Source organism: Callorhinus ursinus, unplaced genomic scaffold (genome assembly GCF_003265705.2).
Source record: "Callorhinus ursinus isolate GAN/ISIS: 27379988/994484 unplaced genomic scaffold, GSC_fseal_2.0 scaffold17, whole genome shotgun sequence".
In the NCBI taxonomy this organism is placed as follows: domain Eukaryota; kingdom Metazoa; phylum Chordata; class Mammalia; order Carnivora; family Otariidae; genus Callorhinus; species Callorhinus ursinus.
Window position 1 is genome coordinate 9190691 of NW_027397079.1, and position 8917 is coordinate 9199607.

The following is an 8917-nucleotide window of genomic DNA, read 5'->3' on the forward strand; positions in this document are numbered from 1 at the left end:
GGTGTTAAAGTCCCCCACTATTATTGTATTGTAAATATCTATGCCCCGAACATGGGAGCAGCCAATTATATAAGGCAATTAATAACAAAAGCAAAGAAACACATTGACAACAATACAATAATAGTGGGGGACTTTAACACCCCCCTGACTGAAATGGACAGATCATCTAAGCAAACGATCAACAAGGAAATAAAGACTTTAAATGACACACTGGACCAAATGGACTTCACAGACATATTCAGAACATTCCATCCCAAAGCAACGGAATACACATTCTTCTCTAGTGCCCATGGAACATTCTCCAGAATTGATCACATCCTAGGTCACAAATCAGGTCTCAATCAGTACCAAAAGATTGGGATCATTCCCTGCATATTTTCAGACCACAATACTTTGAAACTAGAACTCAACCACAAGAGGAAAGTCAGAAAGAACTCAAATACATGGAGGCTAAAGAGCATCCTACTAAAGAATGAATGGGTCAACCAGGAAATTAAAGAAGAATTAAAAAAATTCATGGAAACCAATGAAAATGAAAACACAACTGTTCAAAATCTTTGGGATACAGCAAAGGCAGTCCTGAGAGGAAAGTATATAGCAATACAAGCCTTTCTCAAGAAACAAGAAAGGTCTCAAATACACAACCTAACCCTACACCTAAAGGAGCTGGAGAAAGAACAGCAAATAAAGCCTAAACCCAGCAGGAGAAGAGAAATCATAAAGATCAGAGCAGAAATCAATGAACTAGAAACCAAAAGAACAGTAGAACAGATCAACGAAACTAGGAGCTGGTTCTTTGAAAGAATTAACAAGATTGATAAACCCCTGGCCAGACTGATCAAAAAGAAAAGAGAAATGACCCAAATCAACAAAATCATGAATGAAAGAGGAGAGATCACAACCAACACCAAAGAAATACAAACAATTATAAGAACATATTATGAGCAACTCTATGCCAGCAAATTAGATAACCTGGAAGAAATGGGTGCATTCCTAGAGATGTATCAACTACCAAAATTGAACCAGGAAGAAATAGAAAACCTGAACAGACCTATAACCACTAAGGAAATTGAAACAGTCATCAAAAATCTCCCAAGAAACAAAAGCCCAGGGCCAGATGGCTTCCCAGGGGAATTCTATCAGACATTTCAAGAAGAATTAATACTTATTCTCCTGAAACTGTTCCAAAAAATAGAAATGGAAGGGAAACTTCCAAACTCATTTTATGAGGCCAGCATTACCTTGATCCCAAAACCAGACAAAGACCCCATCAAAAAAGAGAATTACAGACCAATATCCTTGATGAACATGGATGCAAAAATTCTCACCAAAATACTAGCCAATAGGATCCAACAGTACATTAAAAGGATTATTCACCATGACCAAGTGGGATTTATTCCTGGGCTGCAAGGCTGGTTCAACATCCGCAAATCAATCAACGTGATACAATACATTAACAAAAGAAAGAGCAAGAATCATATGATCCTCTCAATAGATACAGAAAAAGCATTTGACAAAGTACAACATCCTTTCTTGATCAAAACTCTTCAGAGTATAGGGATAGAGAGTACATACCTCAATATCATAAAAGCCATGTATGAAAAACCTACAGCAAATATCATTCTCAATGGGGAAAGGCTGAGAGCTTTTCCCCTAAGGTCAGGAATGCGGCAGGGATGTCCACTCTCACCACTGCTATTCAACATAGTATTAGAAGTCCTAGCCACAGCAATCAGGCAACAAAAAGAAATCAAAGGCATCCAAATGGGCAAAGAGGAAGTCAAACTCTCACTCTTTGCAAATGATATGATACTGTATGTAGAAAACCCAAAAGACTCCACCCTAAAACTGCTAGAACTCATACAGGAATTCAGTAAAGTAGCAGGATATAAAATCAATGCACAGAAATCAGTGGCATTCCTATACACCAACAACAAAACAGAAGACAGACAAATCAAGGAGTCTATCCCATTCACAATTGCACCCAAAACCATTAGATACCTAGGAATAAATCTAACCAAAGAGGCAAAGGATCTGTATTCAGAAAACTATAAAATACTCATGAAAGAAATTGAAGAAGACACAAAGAAATGGAAAAACGTTCCATGCTCATGGATTGGGAGAATCAACATTGTGAAGATGTCAATGCTACCTAGAGCAATCTACACATTCAATGCAATCCCCATCAAAATACCAACCACTTTTTTCAAAGAAATGGAACAAATAATCCTAAAATCTGTATGGAACCAGAAGAGACCCAGAATAGCCAGAGGAATACTGAAAAAGAAAAGCAAAGCTGGCGGCATCACAATTCCGGACTTCCAGCTCTATTACAAAGCTGTCATCATCAAGACAGTATGGTACTGGCACAAAAACAGACACATAGATCAATGGAACAGAATGGAGAGCCCAGAAATGGACCCTCAACTCTATGGTCAACTCATCTTTGACAAAGCAGGAAAGAACGTCCAATGGAAAAAAGACAGTCTCTTCAACAAATGGTGTTGGGAAAATTGGACAGCCACATGCAGAAGAATGCAACTGGACCATTTCCTTACACCACACACAAAAATAGACTCCAAATGGTTGAAAGACCGAAACGTGAGACAGGAGTCCATCCAAATCCTAAAGGAGAACACAGGTAGCAACCTTTTCGACCTTAGCCGCAGCAACTTCTTCCTAGAAACATCGCCAAAGGCACGGGAAGCCAGGGCAAAAATGAACTATTGGGATTTCATCAAGATAAAAAGCTTTTGCACAGCAAAAGAAACAGTCCACAAAGCCAAAAGTCAACCGACAGAATGGGAGAAAATATTTGCAAATGACATATCAGATAAAGGGCTAGTATCCAAAATCTATAAAGAACTTATCAAACTCAACACCCAAAGAACAAATAATCCAATCAAGAAATGGGCAGAAGACATGAACAGACATTTCTCCAAAGAAGACATCCAAATGGCCAACAGGCACATGAAAAAGTGCTCAACATTGCTTGGCATCAGGGAAATCCAAATCAAAACCTCAATGAGATACCACCTCACACCCGTCAGAATGGCTAAAATTAACAAGTCAAGGAACGACAGATGTTGGCGGGGATGTGGAGAAAGGGGAACCGTCCTACACTGTTGGTGGGAATGCAAGCTGGTGCAGCCACTCTGGAAAACAGTATGGAGGTTCCTCAAACAGTTGAAATTAGAGCTACCGTTCGATCCAGCAATTGCACTACTGGGGATTTACCACAAAGATACAAATGTAGGGACCCGAAGGGGTACGTGTACCCCGATGTTTATAGCAGCAATGTCCACAATAGCCAAACTGTGGAAAGAGCCAAGATGCCCATCGACAGATGAATGGATAAAGAAGATGTGGTATATATACACAATGGAATATTATGCAGCCATCAAAAGGAATGAGATCTTGCCATTTGCAACGACGTGGATGGAACTGGAGGGTGTTATGCTGAGTGAAATAAGTCAATCAGAGAAAGACATGTATCATATGACCTCACTGATATGAGGAATTCTTAATCTCAGGAAACAAACTGAGGGTTGCTGGAGTGGTGGGGGGTGGGAGGGATGGGGTGGCTGGGTGATAGACATTGGGGAGGGTATGTGCTACGGTGAGCGCTGTGAATTGTGTAAGACTGTTGTATCACAGATCTGTACTTCTGAAACAAATAATGCAACATATTTTAAGAAAAAAGAAAAAGAAGAAGATAACAGGAGAGGAAGAAAACGGGAGTATGTCAGAGGGGGAGACGAACCATGAGAGATGATGGACTCTGAAAAACAAACTGAGGGTTCTAGAGGGGAGGGGGGCAGGGGGATGGGTTAGCCTGGTGATGGGTATTGAGGAGGGCACGTTCTGCATGGAGCACTGGGTGTTATGAACAAACAATGAATCATGGAACACTGCACCAAAAACTAATGATGTAATATATGGTGATTAACATAACAATAAAAAAATTAAAAAAAAAAGAATACATGATATATCACACACGGTTGCTCAAAGATATTATTTAAAGTCTAATTTCTTGCTTCAGCCTCAATAATAACAATAATATTAGCCAACATTTACTGAGCACCTTCTGTGTGTGGCATTAAATACTTTAGACAAGTTCCCCCATATAATCCTACAAGGTAGTTACTGTTATCATCATTATTCCCATTTTACAGGCTTTGTGCTGTAATTGCTTAAGGGCAGGCAGCTAATAAGTGACAGAGCCAGTGTATGAAATAATTAAGTTCCAGAGTTCCTCTAAGACTTGTGTGTGTGTAACATAGTAACATATATGCTACAGTATCTCAAAACACTTTTAGCCAATGGTATACTAGTAAACTGTTTCTCCAGAGCGAAAAGCAAGCCTTAACTGGTAATGTCTACTGACATGTTGGTATACAAACTCCCACCATGGCTGATTTCAAGGATATTAATGATTTAACAGTTGGCTCTGCTGGCAAAAGTGGGCCCCAATACAACACCGCTTTAGCCTCATTCGAACTAAATTGAGTGAGCTTAGATGGTCTGTTATTGCTTCTATTCTGAACTCATCTTTGGCTTAATTTTCATTTGGTCTTAAATAAGCAGAACAAGAAAGGAAGACAAATGATATTGGTTTTATTTAGGAGTGGAAAGAAGTATTTGACATTTATGGTGGTTAAGGATTTTGCACAAGTTAGAAAGAAATATGGACTGCTAGCAATTGGAACGGATTTTGTTTTTCTATATCCACGCTAATATCTGATTTTCTCACAAATACTATATGTCACCATCCAAGCTACAGGAACAAAATTTTAATTAAAGAAAATAAATGAGCAGCCACATCTAATGCACAGCATGGAAAGGTCACTAGTTTAAATCAGTTGGCCAGTTCTTTAGTGCACTGTCCATGCCTTAGAACTATAAATGACTTCCTGTCCCTTTAACTCAGAAGCAAAGAAGTTGGTTATGGCAGCTCTAACTTCCACTGTATCCATTTATGAATGTGGTAATTATTTTATCCTTCAAATGGGGATGCCCTCTCCAAGTACTGAACTATGGCACTTTGTTGCTGGCTGACCCTGAGCTGTGTAAGAAAACATCATATAGTACATATGAACCACAGGCAGTTCATATTTTTTGTAGACCTCATTATCTCACATTAACTTCCTAAGACAGGGGTTGAAATTATACTGAGTAATCATAAACAGCAAAATATTGAAGAAAGCAAGCAAAAATTTCACATATGACTTTTTAGAAGCTTTTTGAAAGGTCTAAGAATCTTTAAAAAAAAATAACCAGTAAAGTGACATAAATAGGTCTGAATTTATCTTCAAAATTAGCATCCAATTAAGATATATATTTATATGTCACCAGTTTTTATTCAAATGATTTAATTGAACTATTAAGATACCAAATGACTTCAATTATGTCTTTAGCTCCAGATTCAATCATCCAGCATCAGATGTAATGACACTTTAAAAAGAAGTTCAACAATGAAAAGTTATGGGCTTTATAAGTATATTATAGTCTTTACAATATCTCAATTAAAAATACATTATGCCTATGATTTACCTTCTGAAACCAAAAGGAATCACTTAAGTGAGTGCTGGTGTTGGAAACAGACACATTTTTTTTTATTTATGTGTACACACATACATATTTCTAGCAACTTCAGGTCAGTGTTCTATAAGAGTAATTCAAAAAAGACAGTATCTTCAATAAATGGTGGTGGGAAAATTGGACACCTATATACAGAAGAATGAAACTCCACCATTCTCTTACACCCTACACAAAGATAAACTCAAAATGGATGAAAGACCTCAATGTGAGACAGGAATCCATCAAAATCCTAGAGAACATAGGCAGTAACCTTTCCAACATCGGCCACAGCAACTTCTTTCAAAACATGTCTCCATAGGCAAGGGAAACAGAAGCAAAAATGAACTTTTGGGACTTCATCAAGATAAAAATCTTCTGTACAGCAAAGGAAACCATCAACAAAACAAAGAGACAACCCACGGAATGGGAGAAGATTTTTGCAAATGACACTACAGATAAAGGGCTGGTATCCAAGACCTATAAATGAACTTCTCAAACTCAACACCCAAAAAAAACAAATAATCAAGTCAAAAAATGGGCAGAAGCAATGAACAGACACTTCTCCAAAGAAGACATACAAATGGCTAACAGACACATGAAAAAATGTTCAACATCATTAACCATCAGGGAAATTCAAATCAAAACCACATTGAGATACTGCCTTACACCGGCAAAAACTGACAAGACAAGAAACAACAAATGTTGGAGAGGTTGTGGAGAAAGGGGAACCCTCTTACAGTGTTGGTGGGAATGCAAGTTGGTACAGCCACTTTGAAAAACAGTATGGAGGTTCCTCAAAAAGTTAAAAATAGAGCTACCCTATGACCCAGCAATTGAGCTACTGGGTATTTACCCCAAAGACACAGATGTAGTGAAAAGAAGGGGCACATGCACCCCAGTGTTCATAGCAGCAATGTCCGCAATAGCCAAACTGTGGAAGGAGCTGAGATGCCCTTCAACAGATGAATGGATAAAGAAGATGTGGTTCATATACACAATGGAATATTACTGAGCCATCAGAAAGGATGAATACCCCCAACTTTTGCATCAACATGGATGGGACTGGAGGAGATTATGCTCAGTGAAATAAGTCAAGCAGAGAAAGTCAGTTATCATATGGTTTCACTTATTTGTGGAACATAAGGAATAACATGGAGGACATTAGGAGAAGGAAGGGAAAAATGAAGGGGGTGAAAATCAGAAGGGGGACAAACCATGAGAGACTATGGACTCTGGGAATTAAACTGAGGGTTTTAGAGGGGACGGGGGTGGAGGGATGGGTTAGCCTGGTGATGGGTATTAAGGAGGGCACAATACTGCACGGAGCACTGGGTGTTATGCACAAACAGTGAATCATGGAACACTACATCAAAAACTAATGATGTACTGTATAGTGACTAACATCACATAATAAAAAAATAAAAAAAAAACCACCAGTTATACGAGGCTGCTAAAAAAAAAATCTAGAACAATTTGACAGGAAAGGAAACTTTAAGTATCGTTGGAGTTCTCTCTCCATTATTTGGTATGTATTATTTAGTAGTGCAACTCGTTCTAATTTCCATTATATTAGTTACTATCTCTTTGATCATTTTATTTAAAGAAATGAGGTTAATATTTAGTGTTTCAGGTGGGATTCCTGAATAGAATAAGAAATCTTTTTGAACTTTTATCATAGCTAATTCAACATTTATTGTATGAACAATTTCAGGGGGTTTGTGCTGGGAAAACCAGTCCTTGTTCTTATCTTCAACTTACCTGCGGGTCTACAATGGTTTATCCCAAATACGCAACAGATAGTGAAAAATAACAAAATCAGGGATTTCTTACAAATTATTGTTGACAACGCCGAGAACTGTGAAGAGTCAGAGATTTTACCCTACTTGCTAGCTAACAAGTTAGCCTGCCACTTTCACGGAAGCTGGCAGAAGACAAGAAATACTGGGTCAGAGACAAAGGACTTCTTTGCTTACAGCACAGCAGTGTGATCTTCATATTTAGGTCCCTACTAGGGCCTGTGGGGGTGCAGGGAGGTGAGCTCAGGTGGGTATGGAAGCACTGAGGTTGCATCACAGCTGAGGAAACTCAAACTCAGGAAACCCAAATTTTTATAAGGATGTTGTAAGCAAATCTGCCTCAAAAGATTATCTTTATTATACAGCACAGCAAACAAACTGCCCCTTGCCTGGGAAGGGGACACCATCTCAAACAAGGCTTTTGCTAGAGAAACATTCTCAAGAAGAACAGAAGCCAGCACCATGCCTGCCTGGGAGGGTTGCAGCTACTACGTGTAAAATATCTAAACTCAGAATATTAGTATTATCTTCCTTATTGGTTTTTGGTAGAATAAATGAGATACAACACATAAAAGTGCTTAGAACTGTTAAATGCTGAATCAGTGTAGGCTATTACTATATAATACTCCAGCACACACTCAGATGTAAGACCTTTAATACTTGAGATTTTCCTCCCCCATTATAGAAAGAAATATATGCATTTTTTTTCTCCTTTTAGGCTTCCATTTTTTAGAATGGTTTTAGGTTCACAGAAAAATTGAGCAGAAAGTTCATAAAGTTCCCTTAATAGCCCTGTCCCCACACATGCACAGCTTCCCCTACTCTCAGCATTTGCAGTAGGATGGTCTATTTGTTACACCTCAGGAACCTAAAATGATACACGTTTGTCACTGAAAGTCCAGTAATTTACATTAGGGTCACTCGTGGTGATGTACGTTCTGTAGGTTTGGACGAATGTATACTGACATACACCCACCACTATAGTGTCATGCAGAGTAGTTTCACTGCCCTAAAAATCCTCCATGTTCAGCCTCTTCATCCTACCCAACTTGCTAACCCCGGCAAACACTGATCTTTTTCTGTCCCCATAATATTGCCTTTTCCAGAATGTCAGAGTTGGAATCAAACTACATATATATATATATGCTTATTATAAGATAACTTTTTTCAAGATTTCATTTATTTATTTGAGAGAGAGAGAGGGAGAGGGCAAGCTGGGAGGAGAGGGAGAAGCAGGCTCCCCACTGAGCAAGGAGCCCAACATGGGACTCGATTCCAGGACCCTGGGATCATGACCTGAGCTGAAGGCAGACACTTAACCAACTGAGCCACCCAGGCGCCCTGTAAGAGAATTCTTAAGAAAGCCATCCATAATTTTCCTACCCAATAATATCTTTAACCTTTTCATTAATTTCTAACCAGTGTATTTCTACATATCTTTTGGTCTGTTTTTTTAATTCCTTTTGTCCTTTAGAGAATTCATTTGTCATAAATTTAACAACCTCCATAAAACTTTTCAACTACTTAAGCATATTTTATAT